The sequence below is a fragment of the Bactrocera oleae genome, chromosome 5, assembly GCF_042242935.1.
Source record: "Bactrocera oleae isolate idBacOlea1 chromosome 5, idBacOlea1, whole genome shotgun sequence".
In the NCBI taxonomy this organism is placed as follows: Eukaryota; Metazoa; Arthropoda; class Insecta; order Diptera; family Tephritidae; genus Bactrocera; species Bactrocera oleae.
Window position 1 is genome coordinate 71614989 of NC_091539.1, and position 20910 is coordinate 71635898.

Sequence of the window (20910 nt, forward strand, 5' to 3'; positions counted from 1 at the left end):
GTGTATAAATATGTGTTCCCTTGGGGCAGAGAATTAAATATAAATGTGGGAAACTTTTTGAACCAATACAGTTGTAACAGTGCCGCTGCCGGCTAACTTATACCCCTACGAAGATGAAAGTTCATGTTTTCGACTTTAGTGTCACTCATACGCCACGTTGTGTCCACGTTAAGAAATGTCAAAATAGCCAATGACATTCATTTTATAACATCGCCCTCGGTGGCCTTACGCCTTACTTTATGCTTTTGTTACTCAAATTGCGTCGAGACGCTTTTAACTACTTTTATAATGGAGAGATCACGCCGCACAGCGCACCGCACCCGACCCCGCTGTGGCCACAATGCGCATTTCAACTTGAAATTACACTTTTCCACTTTAGATTATGTCATCAAAGTGAAATTGAAGGGGCATTGAACGGCATATACACACACATATACATGCCTGGAGTGGGGCTTTGGCAGACCCTCCATTGTTAAGGAGCCACAAGTTCGTTATCATATTATATTTTAAGCAAATCCATTTCATTAAAATTCTCAATTCGCCGCATTTGGATGCCTGCGCCTCGACATAATTGTCAACCGAGTGAGTGATGGCACGTGGCAGCTGGGCACACTGCGGGACACATTTCCGCCGAAAATTAGGTTGTTATTTGTATTCGGGAATTCGCAAGAAATGTGTGCGAAATGTGGTCTCAAATACATACCTACATACACACAAAAGTAAATAATATATAATTCAGCGTAAACCGGCAATGAGCATAGAAATTAACAGTACAACGAAATGTGTTAACGGTTTGCAACAATTTGGAAGTTGCGGATGTTCTTGCCGCTGGCATCCGTTGCTGGTGTTGTTGCTGCTGTTGTGATTACTGCTGCTAATGCTGTTGATGAGGCGAAACATGACAACATGTGATTATGTAGGTTGTTGCTCATGTTTTGCCCACACTGCATTGTTTCCGCATAAATGCGCCTACGTGTGTGTGTGTTCCAGGCGGACAAGCATACCAGTTGCCATGGTGGCCAATGTATGCTGAATTCCTAATGTATCTGTTGACGGAGGCGACGTTTTCCTCACTTTTTGGTTTTTGTTTATATTTTTGTTCCTAAGTGCTGCCGGTTGCCCAAGCTCTAGCTGCTGGGCGGCTGTCTCGTTGGCGGGAACTGTCGTCTGCAATTAGCACACACGTGGCGTAATTGGTTATCTTGTTTATTGCGGCAGAAGCAGCGACAACAACAACTCACACACATGCGAAAATATGCTTAAGTACATACATACATATATACAAAGATGCATATGTACATATTAAGTAAACCAAAATAAATTAGAAATTCTTTCAGTAGATAACAGCCCGAGTTCAAAACAAAGGTTCTTAGAAATAGGCGAAGGATTACTTACTTTCAGCTATAGATAGATTATTGAAAGTATTCGAGAGAATCACAGAGTGCACCTGAGGTCAAACTCAATTTATCTAATACACTTTTATAAATAAAAAATAAATAAGGAAGGAGCTGGGTAGCTGAACGTGGAGTATTAAAAGTATTACATATATATATTTTGGCAAGGCATATAACAAAAAGAAAGTAACGAAAATTGGTCGCATGCGAAGTAAGCGAAGATAGAGAAGAACAAAACGACGAATGTGGATGGGTATCATCTGTTTCATCCTCATATCCTCCATGTATGCAGGTTCGGAGTTCCATTAAGAGACTTCCCTTATACCCGTAAATATCAATCTCCCTTATATAAATTGTTTGTATTTACTATTGGATGAATTATATTTCAGATCAAATTAATATGTGTACAAAATATTGCCCAGATGCCTATCACATTGCCGTGGTGACTAATCTATTCAACTGACTTAGTTAGGCCTTAGTGAGCCGTTAAGAGCACGTGATTCTGCTCTTTTTTTATTTTCAAACTGTTAGAAGCATGTATCAACTTCTTTTAAATTAAAAATTGACACATTTAATTTTACAAATTCTGTATGCATATTCATTAATTGCTCACACCGTTATAAGATGAAGCTTCGCGAAATCGTTCGCATTTCCGGGCTACAATGTGTGTTTTACTCCTCAAATGTATTAAATTGCTATTAAAAGCTGAATTTATAACATCTTCAAGATTTTCGGCAAACATTGAATACTTCCTACGACATAGTTATTTTTTACAATACACTTATTACTGACGAAATAACTTTCGCTTAAATACAATAATCTTTTCTGCTCATATGTATGTATATAAAATTACCACTTTCGATCAAAATTGAAACTTCAGCACAAATTCCTTGCTTTTCATTTGCGGTTACAGTGCTTGTTCAGTCACAGCTCAAAGGCAATCAAAAAACCGCTTTGGTGCCACAAAAACATTCAAATAAAATTAGATGCGGTTCGAACCTTTTCAACTTTATTAGTGTTGTTGTTGTTTTCAACATTATATTACGAGCAGTTCACTGAACTTTGTAACTGTTCTCATGTCACATGGTAGCTTGCATCAACATCCCGCATACACACATACATATGGTAGTTGTGACTTTACCATAAGTTCTCTAAAACTTTCAACGCTTAAAGTTTGTCGATAAAATGTCTTAGCGTCATTCATGCTTTTCAATTGAAGATGGTTGGCCGCAAATATCTAGATTCAGAGTTAGCCACTCTCTCCTTAACAGTGAAGTTATTTCTGTCGCCACAAAACAATTCTGGGTTCTTTAAAGAGAAAATCGATAATCAAGAGAAGTACAAAAAAAAAAGTTAAAAAAAGTGTTGCACAAAAATCCAAAAGAACAATTGACTTGAAGTATATAATATCGGATTTGTGAAGGCCGACTGCCACGCGCCTAACTGTCATTACCAGTTGCTTATAACAATGATAGCGGGATTAGCAATTAAGCTCCATAATATGCTTCTGTAGTTGGAAGAGTTCGCGCAAGTAACATATGTGTCTGCCTCCACAAACCGAGATAGCGCTACACATAGTGAGCAATAGCTACAACTGTCAACCAAAACTCGCAGCCACACGCTCCGTCCCGTGGAAACTTCATTGATATATGTACCGAATTAGTGAGAGCGCGGAAAGCGCAATGACAGGCGTATATAAATGGCAAGTCGTTACATAAAACAAATTTCTTCGAATTATTTTTGCGGATATTTTATACCACCCTGGGCTCCCCAGCCCTGCATTGAACTCGCTGCATTGCTGGTTTTCTTTTCGCTGCTTTTTTTAAACACTTTTTATTAGTGAAGATGTGCTTTGGACTCCATATTTATTCGCTGCTTACTACTCGCTCTGTATTTTTTCGTTTTTATTCTACTCTTTGCTCAAGTTCACTGAACACGGCCAAAATAAATGAGCAATTTATTCATTTCAATTTTCTTGACGGCTTTAGCTGGCTTTTCTCGTACCGTTATATTTGTTGGGCGCGTATTGCTGAGGCACTTTCTGCTGACTATAATTTGTGGGAGTTGTCGTTTGTCTCATATGATAGGCAATTTTAAGTAGACATCAAAAAGAATTTACTTGTTCGTTGTAATCCTTAAAAGGTTTAGTAAAAAACGAGCTAAAAATATTGATAAGAGAGACGAATCGCATTTGCCTGGCTCTTTGTTGTTGTCGTTGATAAGAGCTGCCACCTTTAAAAAAATTTAAATTAGAAAAAATTGCATGATACTCCTTTGAGAAAAGTTTTAGTTCAGGAAAATTGATAAATACACTAATTATTGGTTAACAAAACCAAAATAATAAGTAAATCGATCATATTTATTTGAAGACAACTGATTTTTTTTGCGAAATATAAAATATATATACAAATAATACGAGTATCGTATTATATTGTGTGACACTCATAAAAGTTGTTACAGCTTAGGCTTATGTACATCCCTAGTACATCTGTAAGCAGTTAACGAAATCTCAATCAGAGCCAACTCTATAAGAATTAATGTCAATTAAAGGCTGTGATAGCAAGCAGCTTCACAAGGAAACGGTATTTCGAAAATGCTGCCAGGTCAACCATAATGCCAAATAAACACGAAATGTTGTGTGGACATTGAGTACTTAATTCGGCAATATTATTAATGTCACACACACAAGCATATGTACTCAAACCAACACATAGGACACGCTCTGCTCGCCTACCAATGCGAAGCACATACGGTTTGTGTGCGTTGGTAAATTTGAACACGTGCCATAGAGGAGAGTCTACTGGCAGCTAAAACTTACCACTCACTCTTCTTCAAACACACGCTATCCAATAAACACACACACATGTGTGCACCACATACAGCCACATTCACACGCCGTAAGGGCAGCGAGCGCTACGCAAGCTGTTATGTGTATAGATGTGTGCGTTAGCTTACGCTCCATATTTTACCGCATTGTAGGCATTTTCGCACATCTCCTTTACTTTTTATTTGCCATTTACATGTCATGGCACGAAATTGCCTATTTGATGGTTAGACAACATACGAGCCCACACATCCACATCCACACCCACATGTGTTTTTTATGAGTGGGCTTTTGGGGCTTGGCATGATATTTTTGCCGCTTACAGCAAATTAAAAACGGTTGGTATGCCAAATGGGCGTTTTGTGTGGAGGAACATGGAAATGAATTGCGAAACCATGTTTAAAAATGAAAGTGTATCATTAATTCTAATCTAATGATTATCGCTCCCCCAAAGGCACCATATGTTCGCGCTCATGAATATTTATAAAGACATTTTATTGAATTGCCTGTGTTTTAAATATCTTTGAGTCGACTCTTTAATATAAACCATATCAAACTTGATAATATAATATTTCGTCTTTAAAGTGAATTGGATCTTATATCCATAAACGTGACGGATATTAAAAGAAAATATATTTTTTATAAGGTATCATTCTGTAACAACAGCAAATAACTCAAAAGAGCAAATTGTAATATTAAAGCTCTTTATTTTTAGAAGACTGGAGTATAGAACAGAGTAAAAAATTTAAGAGAAGAAGAGAAGATATCATATCATCAGATATTTATACCTTTCGCTTTTGCTTGTGAAAAACACTTCTTATATGCAATAATAAGTGTAAAATAATGAAATTACTAGAGGTATTAATTTTATTATTGAGGATATAAAATTTAAGTTTGAATATAATAAAATTTTTAGTCACGCAATAAGTACTCTCACACACGAACGCCAAGAATTTGACCCAGTATAAGTTTAGAATTGAATTTATGAATTCAGTCTCTACACAAAATGTATGAGTCTCAATTAATAGACGTATATCTACACTCGACAAGCTGTCACTCAATGAAATTTAGTTTAGATTTATTGAAATTATATTTTTTTACGCGCTTATAAAACCCTATACTAAGAAATACATTGTTTATTTATAAAATTTTGTTTTTAATATTATTTTTCAAATGAAAATTTTAATTATTTTCTTATTCTCTTTGCAGGTATGTATTGCATTTAAACTACAAAATATTGTAAGGTAAAAAAATTGCTGAAATCGTCCTCAAAAGAGCCAGCACACATATATATAAGAGTAAATAATAACCGGTAATTGTAGAACAGGTTGAATTATTTGAAAGGTGTGAATTATTTTACCAAATTTATGCTATTTGATTACTGTACAGATTGAATTTTTCAAGTTCCGTTTCAACACAAGAGTTCAAAGGATATTAACCGCTTCATATCTGGACGATGCACAAATAAAATTTAGTTTTCCGCTTTTGTGATATCCTCAAATCCGTGTGCGACTCGCCACAATGAAAGCATGAGACATCAGAAAATGTTCTCTAACACACACATGCCTACTCATATAATTCCCGTCTTCTATGTATGTATGAGACGTGATGAATCGCTGCTCCGCACAAAGGCAAAGTCAAGGACTCTCGCTAATATCCGCCGGCAAAGCATCATCACACATACATGTATGCACGTGAGCATTTGTATGTATGTGAGGATGCGTTATGAACCCTGGCACAGTCGAATGCTAAGGGTTTGTGGTTCGCGATAGAATATACCTCTAAGTGTAAGTTTTTGTTTTTGTATGTGATACGCATTTGAACTCACTCGAGACATATGTATGTGACTGGCAGCCAAAAAGCCACAAAAGACAATCTAGCCCCAAAAGGAAGAATAATGAATATGCGCTGCGTGAGGCATCGCTTATCGCTGAAATAATGCAATAAAAATTCCAAAACCCAATATTGGAGAATGTGAGAGCTGACAAAGAGCCAGACAGCGAGCGTTAAGTGCTACAGCACGACTATCCCTTTACTGATGTTGTTGCTGCTGTAGGTAGTGGTGTTGTTGTTGGCCTTTCGACCAAAGGATGCGAAAGTGTGGATTCAAAATTAAATCACTGTTACGGCAAACCGCAGCTAATAATTCGGGTAGACACGGTAAAGTGGTCCTACCTTTGCAAATATTAGGTTTAATGTGTGTGCACTGTTTCAGTTTGTGCGCCTAAAAGGTACCTGCGGAAAATCCGTTTACATGCCCAAGATTCATATTTGCCAATCGACCTAAGCGTGCAGCCCAGAGGCGACTTGTTATCATAGTTAGCGATTATTCTGTTGAGGTGTTGCGGACTATGCGCAGCAATATAAGTGCGCTTGTTTGTCTGAGTTTGAATTCAGTTGGACTGCCACTGACTCCTTTAGATAATTTCCAAAGATAACAGATAATAAATGCTACCAACCCCCAAAAATAATCATAAATCACTTTGCACATACCTTTTTTAGACTATTTCCGGTCTAGCTAAACTTAAACACTTTACGTGCCACACATAACATGTACCTTTTTGTAAATAAGCCTCACAATTTGAGAGGCTCCAAATGATCTGTTTGAATCCTCGAAATCTTTGCTTGAGATAAGTACGGCTAAGAGCAGTATTTTTGCTCTCACCTACAATACCATATCCTAACTATACTCTAAAGTAAAATAGACAAGTCTAGCGTTGTAGAAAGCCAACTAAATACATTACAAATTTTGTTATATTTTAGAAAAAGCTGAAATATTTCGTTGGAAGCCTTAAAATTGCTCTTTACACAATGGATGCAATTTGACTTTGGTCGGAACCATCAAAAGATTTATGCAATTTATAGATTTGGCTTCAAAAATTAAAAGCTTAAGTGGCCGTTATGCATTAAAAATATTTTCTGATTCGATTTTGCTTACCCAATTCATTCAAGAAGACATGTACGAGAAATTTGTTGAAATATTTACGCACACAATTACAATGTTTTCACGTTTTATACGAATTTCAAATAAACACACACATTTCCGCAGATTTTAATGAGATTCATAGATCATTTCCACGTTGTGCACAGATTAGTTTCACACACACACACACACAAGCGATAACTGTTTAATTTCAGCTCTCACTTCACGCTCTGCAAATGTTTATGCCAACAATGGACATCAAAGTGAAGCAGAGTGAGAGGTGAAGCAGTTGAAAATGAAAGTGAAAGCCAAATACGCACAAACACACACACACGTAAACATTTCCCACATCAATTTAAACTTGGCCAAAACATTCAGAAATGTGTATGTGAATGAGCGATTACTTCCTGCTCGGCAGCTGAAGAACGGCAAAGCTATTTAGATGCTACGCGCGCCATGATTACGTAAAACAACCGCAGCCGCAGCGTTGAATGACCGCCGCTGCCGCACGCGTGCACACACTCGAACCCAAACTAAATGCCCAGCACTTACAGCTGAGCAAGTCAATGCCCGCGATATACTTGGCCCCACATCTTTGCTTAGGAAGCACTTGAAACTCAATAAGCACGTTACGCGACTCTTAACTGTGTACAATATGATTTACGACTTTTCAGCCATGTCGTCGAGTTATCAGCCACCGCCAGGCGTGTGCGGCAGAAAGCGCAGCTGAGCGATGTAAAGATTGAGCGGGTGAAAGCATAAGAACATAAAGATTTATTTTCTATTGCTCCCCTCCCCCCTCTACAACGGAGCAGTTGTATTCCCATTATGACGAAGGTGGGACGCTGGAGCAAGATGTGTCGCCAAAGTCGCGTATACGCAGCGTACGTCCCAACGCTGTTCAAATGTGTGTGAGTTAGTGCGCTTGACAACCGACTGATTGTAAAAGAAACATGCTTCTATAATTCTTCTATTTTCTGTATAAGGGCGCGTGTGTGTGTGTGTAAAGCACAAAGCATTGCCTGCCGCTGGATACATCACATTCGCTTTCCGTGTGCCGTTCGTCAAGTAAACACACAATAAATTTTTAACTCAACGAACTCAATGCCAGTCTACATGCCCAGCGCGCTTAACAGGCAGCCAACACACCGCTTTTTGCTCTCTTGTTATATGTGTGTGTGTTTGCGTGTATGCGGGCGACAGCACAATTGCGAGTGCTTTACTACTGTCAGTTATTCACACACACATTTACAATGCATGCCAAATATTTGCTACATTAGCACAAGTGCTTACCTCTTTACCTCTTGCGTGTATGGATGTGGATGTGTGTGAATGTGTGGCTATAGGCTTACGTTCATTTATCGCTTTATTTCGAAAGCAATTTAAGAAAATTGAACAATGTTATTAAGCGATTTCGTGGAACGGGTCTGCAAAAATATTGTTGCTTTAAAGTTTAAGGTTTCAGTCAACAGTCAAACAAAGAAATGAGATTAATTTCAGTTAACAAAAAGTAGAAAGTATGATTAAGGGAAACAGAGTTCAGAAATCTGCATGGATCAAACAATTATAACTATAAAGCCTAAAGCGAGTCAAAACAAAAATCCACTGTATCTACTGGCTTACAATTTTGAGGATATATTTAGACATATTGTAAGAATATACAGTAAATTTTTGAAGAAAAAAATGTAATTCTTTTCGAGTTAACGATGCTGTGGCTACGGTAAAAATTAAATACTATTATTGTAATAAACAATTAAATACAGTGGAACTTATATTTACGAATAAAGGCGAAAATGTGTCAGGTGTATGAACCTAAGAGATTGTATGGTACTTGAGGTTTAATTTTGAAAATGATTGTGACTTGTTCAAGACTTTAGTAAGCCCCTTAGTTCTATTATATGTACTCGTACATACATATGTGTGTACTAATTCATTTGATCAGTAGAACTTAATTATTTTCAGTTAAGCTCTTTTAAAGCCGCAGGTTTCTGTATTTATTTACACCAATATGATATTGCCCTCTCAACGGGCTTCTCATTCGATTAGATCTTGATTTAAATTATCTTTGTACGCACTTTACAAAACTGTCATATACTCGTACTTGTATTTCAATATTATCAAGTACTTATTTATGTGTATAGTTAGAAGTTTAGTCATTAGGTTGGAACGCAAAGATGGCAATTCGAAAGAATAAAAACGTTTTCTGTGAGTACCACATACTAAATCACCGACAAAAGGCTTATATCACGCTTTGATACCAACTGCATACAACACCATGGCGTACCCTTGGATGTCAACACTTAAATGCAACATGGACAACTCATAAAAGTCTTCATCGCTTGTGGCATGATCGTGGATGTTTATAGTCGTAGTCCCAACAATAATTGCACGGAAATTATTTATGTATCAAAAGTGGGTCAACGCGGCCATTTAAATCGACACAGAAAATTTATAATAAAATAATAACGGAAGAACAACGGTGAGGACGGATTGAAACCAAAGCTAGTAGGATATTTAGAATGAATTTTTATTTAAAAATTTATGAGTAAGGAATGGCCAATATATTCATAAGGGTTGTTTACAAATGTTTTCGAATATTTTGCTTCATAGCTACGGACGGCAGCGAAATTCCGTAAACTATTTAACATAAATCAAAGTTGCTTAAGCAAAAGACGAAAGCGCATATAAAAATTATGACAAGGGGTAAGTATGTAATTGCATTAGCTAATCTGTGAGGAGATCTTAAATTTAATGCGCGATTAGTCACTGTCAGCGGCGGCCCAGCCCACTCTCCTGGGCAACTTCTCGGTGTGGATATTAGTAGGTTGTCTCTTGTGTTGTTCCTTGGGCGGGAACGCTGCCGTGGGTAAGTGGGTCGGCGATTGCTATGAGAATGTTTTTCGGTGGGCGTTTGACAATTTGCGCGCACGCAAAATCACGCTTCAAATGACAACGGCGATAGGGAGAAGCATAGAGGGGAAGAAGATGGTAATTTACAGCCATGGCGACGTTCGCTAATGTTGTTTCGCGTTTCGCAGTTGTCAGTGTACTCATAATTTACTCAGAGCGACAGCAAAATAAACGACGAAGAGTGTCGGAGTTGCGAGAGGGGTGTAGAACAGCTTACTGTTTGTCTGGGCGGCTAAGCATGAAATTGTGCTACACAAGCTGGTTTTGCAAGCAAATAAATTGCTGAAAAATCTATACTTTTGAAAATATTTCTACAAAAATAATAAACAACGAAAAAGTTGTAGTCTATGAGATATTTAGTTTCCGTTTTCCGTTTGCTTGCTTTTTTGACGTACAGTTTTGATTCAAACCTTTTTAAGAGTATGGTCAATTTGTGTATAATAATAATACGTACATTTTAAAGGACTGTTAACAAGATTTTATAAGTGGATAATCTCTTCAATTGTCCGTTCTCTTAGAGCTTTGACTATTCAGTTTTCTCAGCCCAATATTTTTTATCGATTATAAAAAGAAGAAGTTGAGCTGATGGTGTAAGTAATCACACACTCATGTGAACATGTCCAACTACATGAGCGGCATAATCCAGAATATTGGTTTTTTATGACAACCATAAATACTGTCTCACAGTAATACAATTGCAGATAGACACACAGATATGTGACTTTCTTGATTTGAAAAGCAATGTTTTCATTAGATCAATACAGAGAAGACTCATTGTGATACAGATAGTATAAACAGCTTTGACGTCATTGATATCCATTCATTGGTGCAAGTAGCTGGTGTTGACGATTTCATAGAATTTCTTAGATTTTTTGCCTCCACACGCGCAATCCATTAAGGAAAGAGACAATAAGGAAACGAGAAATGAGCACAAATTACAGTTTTCGACTCTTATGAAAGCGTTTCAAGAGGCAAATGCGTATACATATTAATATCTACAAATGCATGTAATATTCTTTTTAATAGAATAATCTGCAATTTATTGGATACATAAGCAAGCATTGCTTTTATTTTATTTTTATAGTAAGGCTCACTATAGCCACCAATTTGTACATTCAGAAAATAAGTAATATGTATAAGCACATATGTGTATATGCATAAGTATGTGTTGACAATTTTATAAATTTGATTTCAAAAAAAATTTCGTTTCAGCTTTGACATGTACGTAGAAGGCCGTGTCCTTTTTATTTTAGACAAAATATTTGCTGAACTAAATATTTTATTTCAAAAAAGGAAAAAATATTATGATCGAAGTACTGCGGTACTTGCTTTTGATTTCAGTTTGCTTCAGTAATAAAAAATTGCAACCATGGGCCTTAAATCAAGAATACTAAGTCAACTTAAAAATTGGAGGTTTCAAAAAATTATCACAAAGCTCAAATATATTTTATTATTGAAATTAAATATAATTTCTTATAGAAATCATAAGGTATGAATGCTGTTCGATTCATGAGGCCAGTAAAACAGTTTTTGGCACCAGGGAGATGCACTTCCTAACTTTTATTTTTTATTCAATTTCAATTAAAATTCCCAGAAAATTTTCCAAATACCCACTATTAGTATGAAATGCATGTATCGTTGTAAACAATATTTTTAACAGTTAAAACACTGAACAAATACAATTTGTTTTTATTTTTCCTAAAATTTAACTTCAAATTCACGAGCCATTCCAACTTTAATTACACCAACTACTACATATCTTTATTTGAAGCACATAAGTGCTAATAATTGCCACTCTTTGACGTCATAGCCAGCTGCCAGGTGGAGACTGACCATGGCAAGGGCACTTCGAGCACTCAATAAAAGCAGATGTAAATGGCGATGCGTATTTTCGAAATACTGGAGATCCCTGCTTTACATTTGTTTATTGTAGTATTTACCACAAATTTAAAGAAATTGCTTTCCACATATGTATGTGCATTACCCTATAAGTGTAACATATGTATGGTTGTATATGTGTGAATACGAGCTCATATTCGAGTTCATTGATACGCGTCGCTCGCCTTTACGCAAATTCATATTTTCCCCATCGCACCCGTAGACACCGTCACCCGGTTGCCTTTTGGCAACTGACCCACCGACCACAAGACTGCCCGCAGTACACGCACCACATACACACACATACATGTGCACGCCCTACCCACTTAATCGCGCAGCAGACACGAGTAAAACCGCTGCTATAAATAGTAGTTTATAAATGATTTTGGGATTTTAAAAATATCCGAATATAACTTTGTGGCGCACGCACGCACACACATCTCTACATAATAGTGGGTATTTGCAAGCATCTGGTATCTGGCCTGTGGCATGCACACGTGCATTTGCAACATGTACAAATTGGGATGCGTTTTGCTCATGTTGCACGCATTTTCATGTCGAAATGTTTATTGCATTGCTACTCAATTGCACATGTGTTACAACAAGTACAACAAAGGCGCATAATATTTGAAGTTTATTTACGAGGAAATTCGGTATATAATTTCGGCTATAAATAATGCATTCGCACGTTCACTGCGGGGCGAGGTCAGATCATGGCAAAGTGGTTTGTTTTTACTGTTTTTAATTGCTCTATGATGGAAAAGTTTGCTCCACACACAAGTGAACATTAGAATGTGTCTATTTGGATTCATGTGTAGATAAAAATACTTATATCCACTCATTAATTGCACATTGAAGATTAGGAATTCGTAGCTCCTTACCCCGCGCTTAACGAGCGTGGCATGTGTGCATACGAGTAGTGGATCAGCTTTGATGAATGTTTGCGATTTGTGATGCGAAGGCTACATAGCTTTGAAAGGCATGCGATTCGTGGTCGATGTTTCTGATTAAAAGGTTATTGGAGCAATAAATAATTATAAGGCAACTCACTCTAGACGTGATGAGTTCATATATGAACATAAACCGTAAGATTAAAAACCTTTTTTGGATACAATTTAGATGTGAAGGGGCGAGTGGTATATCTAATAATGTACCGAAATTACCAGAAAACTTTGATTTATAAAATTTATGACACTAGATCAAGTTTGAGAGTGTAAAATAAACTCTCTCTCTCGCTAACTCGTTTTTGTTAAGAAGTTATTCCGCTAAATCAAAGGAACAACATCAGCTGAAGGATATTTGACAGAAAATTTGACATTTTTATACTCTCATAACATGTTGCTACAGAGTATAATAGTTTTGTTCACCTAACGGTTGTTTGTATCACCTAAAACTAAACGAGTTAGATACATATGTATATATAAATGATCAAGATGAAGAGACGAGTTGAAATCCGGGTGACTGTACCGTATGGTACCTTGGTACCGTAAGACGGTTGGTATTGCAGATGGGCCTAATCGGACCACGCCCATAAAACGCCTTTAATCAAAAACATATAAATTGTCATATCTAAGCTCCACAATAAGATACAATACTGTTATTTGATATACAGAATCACATTAGGGCATTGCATCTGCTGTTTTAAATTTTTTTTTTAAGTGTAAGTAAGTTTTTAATATGTATATCTCCTAAACGGCTAAAGCTATAATAACAAAATTCACTGAGAACAAATTTCTTAGTACTTCTCTCGACAGTGTGAAAATCGGTTAAATCAGGTTACAACCACGCCTATTTCCCATATAACAACATTTTAAATTCCAACAGCTTTTTTCACTTTCCACTAATCAAATCAAGCAAAATATATAAAGAAATCTCAAACGAGTATACCGTTTGACTTTGCGAGAGTATAAAATGTTCAGTTACATCCGAACTAGGCCTTCCTTACTTGTTTTAAACATAACACCATACGGCGAAGTTTTGGACATTTAATAAAGAGTTGTATATTCTAAAATAATCGAGCCAAACACCGGAATTAACCAAGGATACTTCATTAATAATAAACTGATCCAACTCAAAATTCTAGATAGCATTATTGCTTTGCGAAACCCCTCTCAAGAAACTCAGTAAGTTTTAATGCATGTTTTAATAGCATACAAGTCACATCATTTCTATTTATATTTATCATATTCACTCCAGATTTAGATTCAGATTTTCACAGTATTCATGAAATTGTAACGATATAACCTATTGGAACAACTAAATTGTTTTTTGCAATGTAAAATATATTATATATAGTCAATAAGTTGAAAATATATAATGAGACGATTTATTCATAGTCTAAAAATTATTTTTATTTGACCGGGAATGAATTAATGACCTTAACGCGGTTGATGGACAAAATTTGTGTATTTAAATTCTTGTTGAAGTTAACTTTTCTCCAGGAAAATACCTATAAGTACTTCCGTTCTATCTGCGTTACTCTCCCGCTGAGAATTTTTTTTGTTTTTGACAGTTTCACTAGTCAAAAGCAAGGAGTTCATGATCACAACCCCACTTTCTCAATTTACCCGTTATAATTAAACAATTTTAGTATTTAAAATTTTATTATATTTCAATATTCCCAAGTTTTTTATATCTAATATTTATTTATAATCAATTAAGGCTTTTAATTAATTATTTGTTGGTAAACATATCTTTTGTTGAAAAGCCACCACACTCGCGCTCTCACTCGCGTCGGCATTCAAAAAGTTGACTCATATGTCGAAACGATCGCTCACGATCTCTAAAATTATTCACCTTCACCTTTTTGTCACAGTTTGCCGGTCGTTAATACATACACACCTAAGTATTTTGCATGCCTTTATTCGCAGATAAATGAGCGAATGTGGTCAGCTGCTTACAGCTTTCGGCAGCTGGCCGTGGTGACTTTCACACAGGCGCACAAACAAGCACACACGTTTATTTATAAGCACAAACATATAAATAAATACATGTGCATATATACATGTGCATATATACATACATATATCACTACGCGCTTACACACATAAATATATCTGGCTCCAAGAGCGATCGCTGCTCTGTCGTACCTTCTGCTGAAATCTGTATCTGCATCTCGGTTTAGTCAACTGGCAGATACAAAGAAGCAACAAAGCACTGTCGGTAGCGCATTTATTGCCAATTAGCAAATATTCGATTTCGCTAAAATATTCGGTTCGCTTACGTTTGCGCCTTTGTATGCTTCAAGAAGATCGATCGCGGCGCGCTTGTGATATGTTTGCTCTAGTGCGGTCTGACGTAGTCGCTGATCGCGTGCGTTGCAGGCGTGCTGTGCATATTGATGGCTACGAACGTGTGACGTCATTACAAATGTGCGAAAGACAGCCAACGGCAGACGCGCTTTAGTGACGTAATGTTTCGACAAAGGCGAAAATCAGCGATCTGTGATTAATCGTCGAAAATGTGAGAGAATTAAAGTGAATAAATGCAAACGAGTTTGTGATCTCATACACACATATGTAAATTATATGTGTGTATATGTATGTTTATTTCTGTTTTTTTTGGCATTTCTGTGGCATAAACAATGCAAATTGTGTGTATTATTGCGAAACAAAAGCGCGCTCAAGTGCAAGCAAAAAAGTGAATTTTAAGCAAATCAAATATTCTGCACAACTGGAAATACGACAAAAAATAACAATAACAACAACAAGATTTGAGACAAACACGACATATGCAGGGCATATCCACATACTACCACAAACAGCTCTTGAAACTAAAAACTGTGCCACGGTAACGTTACAATCAGACCGATTTCGGATATAACGGACACTGCAAACACGAAATATTTAATTTAACTGACAATCACATTTTATTATTTTTATGAATTTTATAATTATGTTACGAAAACTCGGAGGCTGGGAGGGATTTCTAGCGTAGTTTGCGGCTACTCCGGGTGTAAACTTTGGGCGTCTATATGCTGAAGTTTATTGAGTTTTGTATATTGTATGCTTGTCTTTAAAACTTTTATGCGTTTTTTTTTTCAATTTTTACTAGTGTTTACAAATTGAAAAACTGAAGAATTAAGGGTATTTCGCATAACCATTCCAACCATCGGGTCTCCGTAAATTCTGGGCTGGTACAAAAATAATGTATTCGAGAACAATGGAATTTGCAAACAATTCCATTAATTGTATAGTGTTCAAGCTTGAAATAAATACCAATTGAATGAATTGCAAGTTTCAAGAATATATTCTTTGGTCAGATATGAAAAATTTTCCAAAAATATTTTGACATAACTCGTGTATTTGTTTATAGTACAAAACTGCTAATGAATACAAAATAAATTTCACCTTTAATTGAAATAGTATTCCTCATGTAAGTTCGATTGTTCTATTTATCTTATTTATATTTACCTTCTTCTTTTTATCCAAAACACAACCCATACCGTTTGTTAGTACTCTCTTCTTCCGCTGAGTGATTGTAGGGCTCTCAAAGTTTTTGGCCAAAGAAGTTCAGGAACAAAGCTGTAGAGTCTTCATTCAGCACTCATTGCACCTACTCGTTGACCACCCGCAGCCAAGACACCCTGTTTCATAATTCTCTACGCTGCTCTCTGTTCGCCCGCTTTGAAGAAGCTGCATATGTAGCTCACATCCAGTTATATTTAGACATTTTTTCGCTTGTTTACTGTCTTTGCGTTTTATTGAAACTTTATCTCACTTGAATGTTTTTGTTTTTTTTTTGTAAATTTTACTTTCAAAATATGACAATTAATTAGCGTGTGTATGTACATATATCTGAAGGTATGTGGGGCGAGCCCAGTGCTAAAATTAACAACAGTTGAAGAAACACCCTCGCCAAAGCGCAGACAATATTAGGGCCTGGAAGCTCTACATACATATATTTATATACGAGTACTGTAGATACATAGATATGCTGTTTGTGTTGCAAAGTGGACTGCGGCAATTAGCGTGTGGCGACAACAAAAGCGACACAACTAAAACAAATTTGAAATAGTAAACTCGCAACAAAACAAAAACCGGAGTGTCGTCTCAAATCTCAGTGTTTGATGTCAGTTGCGCATCACAACGCTCGCCGTACACGCTGTTACGGTGCAATTACTTTTTAATGAATCGCCGCAACTGCTGGAGCTGGCAAAAAAAATTACAAAATAATTCGCAAACCGCAACTGCAAAGAGGCAATGGACCACAGCAACAACAACAGCTAAAAAAGGAGACTTAAACGAACAGCGCAACAAGAATTTGGGGAAAATTTACCACGACAACCAGAAATATTTCCACAATTCATTGGCCTGGCACATTGGAAATGGCCAGTGGGCCTTTATTTGTTTCAGATTACAGCTTATGCCTAATTCGGCCATCTCTAGCGTTGCTGCTTTATATCCACCTCGTCCGCGCTCTTCATTATTTAAATACTCTCTTTTTATGTACTTTTGATAATTTTTTAGATTTAATTATAAAATTAAAAAATCAAACAAACCGTTATTGCTATCTCCTTAATCCGCTTAAACAGTTTTATGGAAATTATATAGAGTGTAAACTTCTACATACAAAACACGATAATTGCAAGTATAAGTATTTAATTGTGGTATAAGCGCGAATGATAGCAGATAATAACGTTTAGTCTTTTCGAGAGGCAATTTGCGTTATAGTACGTTCTCGGTACACCACAAACTCGAATTAATTAACCATGTGGGCAGTAAGCATTACTTTTAAACATAGTAGATCATTATAAAAAATCCCTTAATTCGACTTGAACTCTTTTGGTTTTACCGTTTTAGAGAAATAAGCTTCTTTTGCAGTTAAATGTGGGCGTACAATGAAAAATTTGAACATTTCTTGGACATAACATAATCACAATTGTATACTTAAAATATTAAATTCCATTGCATTCCTGACAATCTGGATCACTGCATCGCCAAACCTTCTTTTGGCGGTTCCTTCTCTGCCTACACACTTGCAAGCATAATAAAGCAATAATCGGTTCAACTCGCAAGTGTTTTCTAATGTTTATGGCTAAAAATAGTTGAGTTTTCTTAATCGTATCGAGACAACGCTAATAACCCTTTTTCTAATAAAATATATAATTAAAACAAAACTATTATACTCTGTAGCAACAAGTTGCGAGAGTATAAAAATTACACCGCCGTCAAAAAAAAAGTAATTATTGTTAGCCCGTTCACCAGCGAAAAAAGTATAGACAAAATACACAAAACAAACAATTAATTCGTCGGAGAATTGTGTTAGCCGCCGCAAACTTGGCAGCCAATTGCGCTCGACACCGCCAGATAAAAACATTTGTTTGTTATAAATTAATTCTTTATTGCCCAGCGCAATTTGTTCAAGATTTCTTGTACACAGCACCGAGAGGTTTCGTTGTTTGTTTTTGCCATTTCGAGATTGTCCACTTATTTCACAGAAATGCTCCAGTGTGCCTCCAACGAAATGCAACAAATCATCTTTCCCATATATTTTTAGTTGTTGTAAGATATATCTAATTTGTGTTTGGTAATTTATGTGAATAGTTCTACTTTTGCCAAGATTTTAGCTTTCCTTGTGATGCTCCGGATGGACATTTATTTTCTTTGGCAAAACTATTAATTTTATTATTTTGGCCTCATTTCATTTGATATTTGTGTTTTTGGTCAGGATAGTTTGGATATTTTCTAATTTGATAAATTTGAAATAAATGCAAACAACGAAGAAAATGTTGTAAATTCTTTAATTACCAAATATAAAATATTAATATTTGGTGAGGGGCGAATTGAAATGATTTCGCGAATTTCACCTGTTTTGTATTATTACCACCCCCTACTGCATGCGCAAATCACATCTGCGACATTTTGTTGAAACAATCTGCTTTAACATAAACTCACCAATTTTTTCGAGACTCGACTTTTTATTTGCTTTTGAACAAATTATTGGAATAGGAAGCTTGCAGTTTACGTAAAAATAAAAATGAAGCATTGGTTCAAAATTCAACTTCAAATAACAATGCTTACTTTAGCTCAGCTCGACTTAAGCTTTTATAACAAAATACCACAAAAATAAGTATATATGTAAAAGATAATCCAAAAATGAAAATCAAATTTTATGAAAAATCTCATATAAATACATATATGTACGTATAGATAGTATGCATATATAATATATATGTGTGTATGTGTTAGAAACCAATTGCGAGTGATTTTTGCCGCCGCGACTTGGCGGCGTTGTCAACCTTTCACATGCATTACGTATTTAGTATTACTCGTACGTACTACCACACATACATATGTATGTATATATGTATGGTATGTATGTTTATACCTATTCGCATCTATACTATTTATTTCTTGCGATTATAAATAAACAAGAAAACACCACATGTTTTAAATTCGAAATGCCCGATTCATTATTTTTAGTGTCAAACGGTGGAAAACGCAAAATTTTGGCGAACAGTTCAACAACAACCGCAACTTGTGCTGAAGAGTGTCAGATTGGCAACAGCAGCAGTAGGTGGCAGTAGCGACAGGGTAGACGCGACTAGACGACAGCGACAATTTAATGCTGTAATTGCTATAGCTTTCATGTGATTGCTGCGCGAGATCATTTTGAGAAAGCTTTCTCGTTTTGAAAGCAAAAAAATATTTTAAACAAAAATAACAATAATTTTCTAAAAATAAACGTAAACCGATTTACCGTTCTTTACACCACCGCTTAGGAATTTTAATGTTTTTCAAAATAAGTGAACGAGCATATACTTCAGGTGACTTTGAATGGAATTTTTACACACAAACACACACACATGCATGTACAAGCAGAGACAGAAGTCTAAATGCGTATTAAGGCCCGAAATTTTCTTAGTCCTTTCATATTTTACTTTATCCCCATATGTCTCTGACGTTAAAAACCGAAGTACTCTTCTAGCCGCACACCTACTTACTTATACACACACAATGTGTGAGGTATTTAAAGTTTAATAAGCCTAAAATTGTTTTATCTTTAATCTGAGCATTTTGTGCTCCAAGAAAACCCTATCGTGTTTCTCTTCTCTGTTTCTGCGCTGTCTGCAAAGTTTTGTAATTTTTTTGACAAACTCACTGGTTAGAAGTTAGTAGAAAAGAGTAGGAATCGACTGAATTTGCACAAAAGGTGATTTCTTATTTCTTGCACAAATACCTCGAATGAAAATCCTTCATCTTCAGCTCACTTCTGCCGTTCATAGTCTTGTCTGCCGCGTTTTCTCCAATCCTTTTGCCGTTAATAGCGCATTAAAGTTATAGATTGCTGTTTGTCGAACTGACTGCCGCTTTACGCACCGAGCGCAGTGTTTGAAGTGTTTAATTAGTTTGGCGCTGAGGCTGCCATTTCGCTAAAATCTCGCTAATATTCACAATTTATCTTACGGCATCATTTATTATTTCTCGAATTCATTGACCTTTACCCTTATTTTGCATAAGCACAATTCAAAACTATATAGATATTTACTTAATAGCCAAATAAAAATAAAAAAAAAACTCGCTTACGTATAGAGGGTGGTAGAATTGCCAAGGTGAAATTAATTTCATTTGAATGAGCATTAATAATTCATCGAAGAATTCGTAAATTAATTTAATTACTGTTTTAAGTACTTTCGCAGCTTTCATAGTCGAACATTTAATGTAAAGTTGTAAATGAGAAGATTTCGTAAAAGACAATTAATTCACGACTTCAATTTGCCACGTCTGTGCTCGCTATGTCTGGGCTCGGCTAACACGTAAAATAAATGAGCATGTAAAGGGTCCAGCAAATTTATTAAGTAGAATTTAATAATATTTACGCACAACTTTTGATTGATAGAAATAGTATTTTCAAGTATCTAGAGTATCTAGAGAATGATAAATTCTTGTTGAAATCATTAATGTAGCCAACACACTCTTTAAATTGTTTTATGATTCCGCTCAGCCAATAAAGATACTGTTTAATATTATGATTTTCGA

The 20910-nt window shown here is 36.0% G+C and overlaps 1 protein-coding gene across 7 annotated transcripts in view; it reads left to right on the forward strand.

The window, feature by feature from the left end:
* Positions 1–20910, forward strand: part of rdgA (retinal degeneration A) — a 163887-nt gene that overhangs the window by 118076 nt on the left and 24901 nt on the right. The window contains exon 1 of one of the 7 annotated variants that reach the window (XM_070110422.1): positions 15058–15405. The exons of 4 other annotated variants lie outside the window; for them this stretch is intronic. The gene's annotated coding sequence lies outside the window, so the exon portion shown is untranslated. 2 more of the 7 variants (XM_070110420.1, XM_070110421.1) reach the window with 2 other exon arrangements.